This window comes from Chelmon rostratus, chromosome 4 (genome assembly GCF_017976325.1).
Source record: "Chelmon rostratus isolate fCheRos1 chromosome 4, fCheRos1.pri, whole genome shotgun sequence".
NCBI lineage: Eukaryota > Metazoa > Chordata > Actinopteri > Chaetodontiformes > Chaetodontidae > Chelmon > Chelmon rostratus.
The window spans coordinates 13,758,569-13,770,580 of record NC_055661.1 but is presented as its reverse complement, the minus strand read 5'-3'; the positions used below and the strand labels follow the sequence as shown (position 1 = coordinate 13,770,580).

The 12,012-nt window shown below is 44.8% G+C and overlaps 1 protein-coding gene across 2 annotated transcripts in view; it reads right to left on the bottom strand.

The window, feature by feature from the left end:
* The window catches only part of ptprsa (protein tyrosine phosphatase receptor type Sa), a 226,312-nt gene that overhangs the window by 184,591 nt on the left and 29,709 nt on the right, over positions 1-12,012 (bottom strand). For both annotated transcript variants that reach the window (XM_041935428.1, XM_041935430.1), the window contains exon 2: positions 1,313-1,429. The gene's annotated coding sequence lies outside the window, so the exon portion shown is untranslated. The remainder of the gene's footprint in view (positions 1-1,312; positions 1,430-12,012) is intronic.

Genomic DNA, 12,012 nt, shown 5'->3' with positions numbered 1-12,012 from the left:
GGGTGTGCAGTGTATGTAATGGCAGTGGAGTCAACTACAGTAGATATTTCAGCTCGAAATGAAGCTATCCACTGGACTGGAGCCGTAGAGAGGACAACATTTTGACATACAACCAAGAGGCTGCATCGTGACCTGATGGTGTAATATCTGGGTGAATGAGATTAATCCATACAGATGTGCAGCGTACACATGCACAGTGGATCAGTCCAAAATTAGACGATGACTTTTTAATTAGTCTTGCTTTAATTTTGTTTTTCACAACTTCTCGGCCCCTCTCTTTCTGAGTATTGGCTGATAATCAATTTGAAAGACAATTTGCGTGGAGACCTTTTAAAATGAATTCAGTGCTTCGATGTTCAGAGAGGACGTGATTGTGAATGAACTTGTAAAAAGTCAGTTGACTGGGTGCATAACTCTTCTCAACTGATGCATGACAGCTTCCAGGTCTGAGAACCAGCAACGCGGTTTGTTGAATGAAAGCACTGCAGAAGTGCGGGAGGAGCTCCTCAGTGCCAGCTTGCTGTGACAGGTAGATGATAGCCCTCTTTCAGCCGCAGCTCTGCTGTCAATACGGTTGACTTTAGCACCAGGAGCGCTGAAATACGTGGAGGAAGATGACAGTTTAAGATGTGTCATGCTGTGGTGATCATTCGGAAGGAAAAATAAGGACACTGGACGCTCAGAGTCACCAAACTTCAATAAGCGTTTACACTATTTTGCGGACTCGCAGTTGTTTACATGATTGCACAAAAATGTATGGAGCGTATGAACTCGGTAGCCGAGGAATCTAGTGCTGGATATGTCCAGCTTTGTGTTTTACCCAACAGTGTGAGATACCAGCAGTGACAGCAAAAATGTATTTAGCAGACAAATAGGAGTTCAGGGGTTGAAGAGGGTCCCACAGTCCCACTTTGTGACAAAAAGCAGGTGTATTTGAACATACAAATGACGAAAGTAAATTCAGCAATATAGAAGCATAAGTAGGTTTGCCTCTGATGACTATGAAGTGTCGTTAGCAGTGGTGCGAAACTTGAGATGGATATGAATAGAAAATATCATATTCACATGGGCCACACTGTGACTATCAAAGATCTGTAACCAGAGGCGAAGATAGAAACACGGGAAGGTGGAGGAGGGAAGGGAGGAAGGAAAGACAAATGTAGGAGGAATGTGGACTGATGAAAGTGTAAATTTGTGCCCCACATTGTGAATCAGTAATTGTGCAGGGTGTGAGACTCCTGGACAACCAAAGGACTCCCCTAATATGCACTGTGCAAAAAAAAAAGAAAAAAAGAAAAGAGGGCCCACTTACCACTGGGTTGTTTTTAAAACCTCTTTAGCTTCATATCTTCAGCTGCTCCAGCGGCTTCTTCTTCTTCGTCTTCTTCTTCTTCTTTTCTTCGTCTTCTTGTTACTCGCTCGCTTGTACCTTTAAAGTAGGCAGAGAACGGGGGAGAGGGGGAAAAAGGGGGAAAATGAAAGAGAAACATTAATGAAAGGGACTACTAAATGAACTGCCTCCTCAAGTGGTAGGTGGAGGAATTCGACAAACGCTGAGATGAGTTTCTCTCTCTCCCTCTCCTCCTTGCCCTTTGTGACCACAGGACGACAGTTCTCGGCGAAGAGGAGGCTTGCCGCTGATTGCCTGAGAGCGGTGGAGTGCGAATCTGCATGAAATCCCTCCTGGCTTTTTTTTGATCATTTTCTCCTTCACATCTCTAATGAGCCCGGTCCAAATCTGTGGGTGCATGTGTGTGGGTGTGCGCACGAGCGTGGTCGATGCATGTTTAGGTATTCATCCATGTGCCGTTTACAGATCCGTAAGTTAATGTGGAGGGATGTATCCATATCATTTGTGCTTGTACACTCGTAATGTCATTTTTTTTTAGTACTGCATATCGACATGCATTTTTGTGCGATTGTACATGTAATTGTACACATGCTTCCGAGAGTTTCTAAGCATCTGGAGGACATGTCTACTGCTCTGTAGCCTCACTCGATTTTTTTCAGTCAATACCCTCAGTCAGGTCTGCAGCTGTGGGCGGCCATGAGTCCACCATAAGAAGCATCCATTGTGCAGCTAAGGAAGGTTATCTCCCGTGAAAGGTCAGAGGAGCTCATCATTACTCTTCGCCCAGAGTCTCCTTCTAGATAACGATATGAATATTATTGCTGGAATGCAAGACAGGGGCATGATCGATTAATATGGGCACTGCAGCTCCTACAGAAGAGTTTCCCCAAATGCACCACATGGCTTGTTGTGGTAGCGTTAAAAAAAGAGTTTTGACTTTGACACCAAGGTTTTATGTTGAAAAAAAAGGAGCTGAAAATACAATATTTATACAAGTTCTGCATACTGAGATCAAGTTATCATGTAGATAGAGTAGAGTGCAAGTAATGAGGACACATAATTCATACCAAGTGCAAATGCAATGCCAGTAATATATAATTATCCACACGGCATAACGCTTCACGCTTTTATTCTTAAATTATTCTGACTGTTGCTACTGTCAAATGCTCCGCTTCTTTAAGCAATTAAAAGCTCTTGGTTTACATCATCTGGGTGTGACTGTGTGTTGACATTGAACTTCTCCTTGCTTATTAAATTTAGAAGTATTCACCAAATGTGAAATTAAATTGCTGCTTTTTCGAAAAGTCCTATAAAACATGACGTTAATAGGGGCAGCTTTATGCTGTGCTGCAGGAGGAAAAAGGAAATGTCTGTCTGTCCTCGGCCTGATGTTATTGACTCCTCTCCTCCCCCCTTCTCCGTCTTTGGCTCATGAACCGGGTGCTGCTTGGAGACAGTCTCCCAGCATCCTCTGTGGACATTATTACCTCAACGGTCGACGGTCAACATGATCCTTTATTCTGACGGGCCACTGGGGTCAGGTTGGCCCTCGCTGGCCAATCAGTGTCAACTAACAGGCTGGCTGCTGAGGGATCCCCTGATACACCCACTACAGCACAGGGGAGAGTCGGGATGTGTGTATTTGTGTGTTGGTGAGGGTATAGATGAGAGCACGCCAGAAAGTGTGTAAAGCATTTCACCTGAAAAAAATGTCTAGAAGTAAATGCATGTGCGGCTGTTTACACACATGAGCATGCATGCATGTGTGTGTCAGTGAACGAGAGAGAAGGGGGAAAAAAAGTGGCCGATTCTGCAACACTCCCTCCTCCCACACGCCTGGCTGCCAAGACGAGCGCGGGGGAATTTGTTTAATGTACAGCATTTATTCACTGCACACACGCTGTTGCACTACCGCTTCCTCCGTCGCATGAGACACTCCCTTGGCTGGGCGAGTCGCCATTAATCAGCCGGAATGAAGGGTTAGCCGAACGGCACGGAAGCTAAAACTCATCCTGAATCAACGTCTAAGACAGTGGAAATCTCCTCGCAATAGCATGCAGGTGAGAGCGTGATGCTCAAACTCTGTCAGTGTCCTGTGTTTTTTTTTTTTTTTTTTTTTTTAGCTGCAGAGCTGGGGTTAAATTTTGCTTTCGTCCACTCACGTGGAAAGAAGCTCCGGTTTGTTTTCTCATGACCCTGCAACATATTGGCATTGAATTTAGTCACCGCGCTGAGACAGATGGCCGAGCATCATGGTGCATGGCAAATTGGGGAATGAAAACATGCATGCTCAGAAATGGGACCATGTATTTTCTCTCCAGCAACGTGACCACATAGGGTACATTCAGAATAGAAGAATAGGGAAGTCACTGAGCGTATAAATGGGAAAAAAAATAAAAGCACAAAAGTAAGAAAACACAAGGCTGACCTATTCTGTACAAATGTCAACGGGTCTGCCACTGGAGAAGTTAAAAAAATGCACATTTCAATCTCAGATGATGAAATGTCATCACAGTTTCTACCTTGATGTGACAAAAGTAAAGAGGTTTCTTTCCCCTTGAATGAAAAAAATGTTGCCATGGCAGCGTCGGAGGACAGGGCCTGTCCTCACCCCACCTCCTCGTTCGCCATTGTTCTCCAGGTATAAAAGGATGGATCTTTACGACACTTCTGGAGAACAGAAGAAACAGAGAGGACGACAAGAGAAGAGGAGAAGGTGTGAGCGGAGAGGAGGGTAGGAATGTGAAGCTGAGGTATTCAATGGGAAGGGATGTCTCAGGGAGGGAAACGAGAGAAGTCAGGGGTGAGGGGAGGATGGGTTCAGAGAGAGGAGAGCGGGCAGTGACAGGGGAGGAGCGGCTAAGTCAGGAGGAGAGAAGAGGAGGAGGAGGAGTCCAGAAGGGACAAGTTGAAGGAGCAAGGATGACCGGAGAGGAAGACAAGAGAGGGGGCAACGTGGGAAGAGACGATAGAATGAGCCAAGAGGAAGAGAGATGGGACAGGAAATGACAAGTGAAAAGGAAGAGAGGAGGGAAGTCAAGGGAAATGAGGAAACAAGATAGATGTTTCTTCTGTATATCTGTAGGTGACTGACAGAGAATCTGAGCTATTGAAACTCATCTGCAGAGCACACAAAACAACGACAAAAAACTAAGCAAGTATGGTACTTCCTAAAAAGACAGGTACCTTCAGTCCTACAGGCCAAATAACACACTAGATTTGTCGCAACATTAGGTTGGAAAATTCCAAACTTTTCCAAACATTTCTTCTCACACCACAGTCACATCTTCAGTCTACTCAGCTGCTCAACATATTCTGAAAACGATGGATTATACGAATGCAGTGCTGTCTAGAAATGTCAAGAAGGTGTGCTGCAATGATCCATTCAAGTCTGACATCATTCAGGTAACTAGTCGAGAAAATTATTCAAAAATGATTTTCTTTAAAGAACACTCATTTGCTCACATTAAAGACTACACACTATGAAATTAGGTTTTTTTTTTTCATTCATACCACACAGCAAATAACAGCCGGATTTTTGCTCTGGCACATCACCAAGCTTTCATTTCTCTGGCAGGAGAGTAAGTTTCCTGACCTTAACTGTGCAAAGAAAGATGCATAACAATAATAATAATAATAATAATATTACTACGATTACTACTAATAATTAATAGTAATAATAATAATAATATTACAGAACTTAACACAAAAACAAGATGAATAACAAATAAAAGTACTACAGTAAAAACAAGTACAGTAAAAATAGGGAGTAATCCATTCGAGGGAAAGCAGCTTGGAAAAGGTGCATTATTAAAGAGAGATTTAAAGGGAGAAACAGAGCCAGCTCGCCTGATCTCCTCTGGCAGGTTGTTCCAGAGTCGTGGACCCTGACTCCAAAGGCTACGTTTCCTCTGGTCTTTAGCCTTGAATTGGCCTCAACCCTGTTACAGAGCAGCGTTTTGCTGCCTTTATTGCATGACTTTTTCAAGCACCTTTAGTTTACAAAAAGGGCCGCCGGAGCGCTCTAATGATAAGAAATGCAAGACAAATGTCATCGGTGCCACAGGTCTTTCAGCAGTCACAATGTCAACAACTCTGTGTGCTCTCCTAATATAGTGTCCTTGAATAAGTCTCCTGATCATTCACTGTAAGCTGCTCTGGTGTAGAGCATTGGCTAAATGTTGAAAAATGCTAATGTAAGAGAAGGAGAATCGACCTCATGGAAATTACTGTTTCAATTCAAAGCCACGTAGCAAGGCACCGAGGCACCAGTCAAGGCCCCTTTGGGCTCTCTGAAAGAAATAATGAGACATTCATTGGATAATAACCTCCTTTAGTCATTCAAATGTATTCCAATCTACTCCAGGCAGCATTCTCACCCACAAAATACTGCAAATGACCAGATGTCTCCATGTCTTGCTTGTACCCTTCCTTTGTTTTGTACCATTGCGTATCTACCCAGCTACACAGGAAATTAAACCAGCAGTTGCGCTTAAGTACTGCTGCCTACGATCACTGTAATACATTTATTATCTCAGAGTATAAACTAGGAAAAACAGTGAACGAGACCATTTTAAAGGTACTGCAGAGATCGATCTTCTCATATCACATCAGTAAAACTTATTTTTCCCTCGTGGTGTGACCGGAGAATCAGAGGTTAAAAAAACCCTCTTACAGTAATAACAGTCCATCTATTTCCAGTGTTCATTCAGTCCAGCTGTGCGGATGAACACATGCATATCCAGAAAAATGTCTAATAGGAATTAAACAAGAGCCTGAAATTATCACCCTGTCGTTCACTGCTTGTGCACCGTCAGATATTGTGAAACAGGTACCACAAGTGGCCATCAAAAAATATTAAATGATGACACTGATATGAAAGGGTATCATAGCGGTGGCGAGTGTCCCTAGCAGCAGTCACGATGGCCTTTCCCGCTTCCAAGGCAAAATAATCCATGAGTGATGCAGCCAAACATTTCAACAGATACACGAAGGCAGCTATGTTTCGTATTCCATGTCTGAAAATGGCTTTATTGTAAAAAACTAGGAAGAGTTTTGCTCAATTAAAAACCCTGTGCTTATCATATCCATCACCTTAGATTTTCCGTAAAATACTTTGTGCCTCAAATTTACTGAAATTGCCAAGAGGTGCCCTCAGAGCAAACTCCACACTCAACCAGAGTGCCTTTGTCCTGCAACCTCATTATTCTCCACGGCTGCTAACTAATCCTGCACCTCTGCGCTCTGCCGGAGAACCTCCACACACTCAAACGCCACAATTCACAGATGAAATGCTCCAGCAATGAGCCACTCTGACTGAAGTTTCATTAGCGGGGCCTGTTTTGTGCAGATAAGTACAACAGCCTCCATTATGCTAACATGCTCTCAGCAGAGGCCCAGCCATGATGACTGCCACGCAACACTGGTTAGAAAGTCTATCAGGTGACCTCGCTGGTGTGCACCTGCACGCACAAGGAAGTTCACGGTGCTTGCTGAAGTTTGGAGCGAGGTCACGTGCGCAGGTTCGTCCCTTTGTTGTGCACATGCGCTGGTCAGTTGTGTGCGCGCGGGTTCAGTGGTGAGTGAGCGTCTATCGGCATGCTGTACGCGGTGACTGATATTCAATTAGCCCACCTGCCACCTCGACACGGCCTGGCATTCCGGCCCTCAGTAAATCAGCTCGCCTGACAGCGCACAGGTCGATATTAATATTAACGCCTCCATAAATAATGTTATTGTAGGCCCTCATGTTAATGGTTCATGATATGATGGCCATGATTAAGTGCAGCGCGTGTTCTATTGTGAAGGTTCGGGGGTTTAACAGGGACAGAGAGAGATAGACGGACTAAATCCCCTCCGATGTCCTTCGATAGGGACGTTGGGTGACATCGTGTTGGAAAGGTGCCGAGGTGGTCACAGCTGTGTTCCCGAGCCTGACTGGCTAGGGGGTGGGGAGGTTGTGAGTGTGTGTGTGTGTGTGTGTGGATGGGTGGGGGGTTAAGAATGGGAGGCTGTTGGGACTGGACAGAGCGGATTAATTATTATAAATCATCTCCCAGGCCACATGTTTATGGCTGCTACAACAACTGTTGTCTGACCATCTGATTCCCATCTAACACACTGCAGCGTGTGCACCGTGTGTGTGCTGGTGACGGGAGAGGTCCAGGGTTGAGTAAAAGAATGGCTTTGCAGTTTCGTGACAGTGGCCCATATTTCATTCAGTCAGCAAACATATCACTGTAATGTCTTTATGTGGCTGCTGCAAATCTCCGGATTAACCATTGGTGGGAGAGAGATGGCCGTCAACACATTGAGGCAGTGGGGTGTTTGAAAAGTCCGCTTGCTAACTCGACCTCGTGGCCAAAAGTAGGGCATCAATCATTCCATTTAGAGAGGCCACAGGTTCAGAACCTGTACGATTCCTGTCTCTGAAACTGCTTTTTAATTTCGCTCATCCAGGGCCTTTATCAGTACGGCCCTGCTGCACATCCACATAGCTGCGCGTATTTCCACCAAGTAACTTCTCAGCGCACGCTCTCCGCTACCTGCCGGCCTTTGAGCAGCTTCACTGGCTCAAGTGGGAAATTCAAGGGAAAGCTCCTCGGCCGTTGCTGAGGGGGAGAGCAGCGTTCGCTCATTCGCATGCTCCTCCACGCAGACGTGGCTGAACTTTCAGCATGCAAATTCAACCTCGCGATGCTACGGTCACTAGATACGAGCTTCTCCAAACACTCTTTTTGCTGTGTCATAATTTGGGCTCTGAGTGGTAGCGCGCTCAAAAATACATGCCTTAAGGGCTTAGCATTATTAACAAAGCGTCCAAAAACACTGCGCAACCCAATCATGAAATAATCATAACGTTCAAATTCCCTTTTCCCACCTCTAGATGCTCCTTCTTTACACTATGTTGACGAAAAAAACCCCAAACATGTTTTGTTATCCCCTTGTAGGCAACAGCTCGCGAATAATTAAATGAATGAATAAATCACTGCAGAGAAATATTAATCAGCTCTTATGCTCATCTGTGAGGGAGGAGGTGGCTGATGCACTGCATGGTGATTGGTGGGGACAGGACAGGATGAGACGGGTGCCCACACACACACACACACACACACACACACTCCGGGTCATCTGATGTATTATTACAGTTATCAGCCTTTGTGGAGAATTCTGGGAACAATTTCCAAACAGACTTTGGCTTGTGTCATGACGTCACCTCCTATCACTGCACACACACACACACACACACACACACACACACACACACACACACACACACACACACGCAGACAGACCGAGAGACACACACAAACTCCACCAGCCCCGGACCAGGGGTTTTGCAAAGCCCGGATCATCCCCGCTAATCCACACTCATTAAGGATGAACTGCATGATAGCGTGCCACCACCATCAGCCTCCACAGCCCCCCCTCACCGTTCACCCCACTTTCACACACGTACACACTCACCCCGCCGCCGTGGATAAGTGGCAGCTTTGACGGTGATTTGAATAAATTGCTGCAGATTGTTGCATGCATGTTTGTCGCCGCTGCTTGTGTAAACTGAACACCTACCACACCTGTCAGCGCTAATCAGGCCCGGTTTAATTGAGAGCGACAAAGCTTTCATTTCACACCGGCGAAGGTGACGTGTGTTTGACCAAGGGAAGTCGAGCACTCTTTGCTACACTCTTCAGAGAAGCGCGTCTTCAAGCGGGAGAGGAATTCAAGATGAGACCAGCTGTGGGGGTGACAGAGCTGGTGAATCACTTTACTCTGGTGAAATGTAAAAGGATTCAGAGTTTTTGCAAAACTTCAAATCAATTATTCAAATGCTTCCATTGTTCCTCGGGACGGAAGAGAAACAGTTTCTGCACTCAACAGTTTTTTACCCGAGGATTGCAACATAAATAGAATGCTCATCCTCGGCGCTCCTCCACATCGCGGAGAAGGTCACTGCTGAGTGGAGTCTACCTACAAGCCCCTTGGGCTGAGCAAAAAATGCCACATGGATACTTCCCTTCCAGCACGCCGTCTCTGAAATAACTCTCCCTCTGTGGGGTTCTTAAATAAATTACAGATATGCTATCCTCCCAAGATGTGATCTCTGTTCTCCAGCACAAATTAAAAATTTAAGCCCCTTTAGATTGGTGCCCAGTGTAACTCGAAGCAGTGTGGTTGCAAGGGCCGATATCCAACCAGAGTTGTGTCACAGCAGTACTTAGTAGTGATGCTTGTTGCTCTGGGCCCTGCATCCGGAGAGGAAGAGGGGCGGCCTTGATGCTAGAAAGAATATCATGTAACTAAAAGGTCACGGGCTTGATCTCACAGCACAACAGTGTTTCTACCCACAGCTACGTGTCGTTTCAAAGCGTCAAGACGCAAAACTCTGGCTCGCTAACTCCGTGAGAGTCACTCCGTGCGACACCATCAGCCAAAAGCTTTAAATGTAAAATGTGCAACTTCAAAGACTCGACTTTCAGGATGATTGAACTATGTGCCAGTTTTATTTTGAACCAGCCTGCCCTCCTACTCTTCAAAGTCACACACATACTCACAAAGTTCAGTCAGCTTAGTCACACGAAAAGGAGACATCTTGTAGAAATTTAGGCTTAAGGTGCTCAACGTGGCTTCTGACAAGATTTTTTTTAATCACAATGAACATCAACACCTGTACAGATGTTTGTGCTTTCGAACGGGTGGGACGTGACATAGCTGAACTTCCACAATGCTCCCTAACACCCCCTGAAACAGACAACAGGGTGAGAGGTGAGTATAACAAGAAGATAATAATATTACAGTGAAATCACATCTACATTTCAGCTCATTATCAGAACCAAAGGGATCGGCAATAAACACAAACACACAGTATCAATCATAACCAACATGAAGCATCCAAGAAACAAACCCACAGCTCCAACGATCCTGTTTGTCAGTGAAATGCCTTCTAGAAATCTGCAGAAATATGTCCAATCACTCAATATGTACTCATTTGAGTGATTGGAATCACTCAAATCAATTAACAGACTGAGCAAATTAATTTGTCCTACCGAAGACAAAGGCAGCGTGCCAAGAGAAATACGATTACCATGAACCTCTAATGCTTGATTATTAAAAAATAAATAGACTGTTAAACACACCAGAGGACTGGCTGGGAGGTTTGCACATCAGCACTCACATCCTATTTCTTTAGTATTTTAGAGATGGCTGTGGACCAAAAGGCTAATTATGCAGGAACTCTTCACAAAAAAAAAAAAAAAAACATTATTCAGTAGAACAGGAGACAAAGTGTGAAGTAAATGTCCTCCAATCATGAAGCAGCGTTGGGCTAAATTAGTTGTGTATGTGTAGAACCATCATTACTATGAACGCAGAGAGAGAGCGTTTTGTCATTTGACCTTCATTAACATCTTCTACTCATTGCAACTCTGGTAATATATCAGAAAAGGGCTTCTATTGTATCTTCCAGTGGCGCCAAGTAAAGAATTCTCCCCTACCCGACTTTCATTAGCTTTTGTCCCTTTAAACAATAAGCAGAGCCTCAATCGAACACAGGTTTTCGAAGGTATTTGTCTCGGGGAGGCTTTCCTAGCAGCAGCTACAATGAAATTAAACAAATCCAGCAGAGGAAACACAAGCCTGATGTTAAGTCTACTTTAAACACTTTCAAGTAAGGTGAGGCATGACGTTAAGAGCAACACCTTTACCCTTAAAGATAATCATAAAAGATAGAAAGAGAGCCTGAAGGGGAAAGAAAGAGGAAAATGGAGGCTTCCCTCCGTTGAAGCACTGCTGGATTAACCTAATCAGAAGATTAATCAGACTTGAAACACTGGAGGCTGCACCGGTGGCCTCTTTATCCGACTGTGCCGGGTAGCAGAATTTGGACAGAGCAGGGAGATGATGTTCCCACAGCCTCTCACTCTCTGGAGCTCTCTGCTTGCCAAAAGAGCTCAGAGTCGCAGGGGGAATTTGAAGCTCCCGAGTTCGCCCAACTGTCTTTTTAGAACCGCAACCCTAACAAATGTCATTCAGATGAGATCTTAGAAGTTTCGAAGTGGAGCTCTCCCGGCAGTAGAGTCCGAACAATTTAAATTTGTTTGAATGTTAAACGCGGTCAAACACCAGGTGATAACATTAATTTATACCCATTTAGCATCTTTGAACTTATCCAAGGAGCATGTTCAACCCAGCGGATACCTGCCCGTAATGTCTTACTTGCACGCTAGCTCATAAAGGGCAGCATGCGGCTGTGATCTGTGCCTCTTCGACACAACGGGCACCAGAGTATTAGCCACTCTTTAAGGGCAATCCTCCCTCCTTGCAGGGATTTAAAGACGCGGTGAGCCGATTGCCCTCGAAACTGGTGGAAATTAGCTCTTGCTGTGCCATGTTTGCCCGACCCAGTAATAAAGGATCAAATTGAAGAGAGGCCCAGGTGCTTTATATTTTTTAAGCCCGAGACCACATGTTCATGAGCAGCCCTTGAAAATTTGGCAGGCGGAAAAAAAAAGGTATTTGCGGCCATTCTGCATTAGATAAATAAATAAATAAAACTTAGTGAGTACTTATCTGTCTCCATCTGTCTGCCTTAAATTATGCCGTGACTAATCTCACCACCTAGGCTCAGCAAAGGAAAAATAGGGCTGCAGCGCATGCCCATG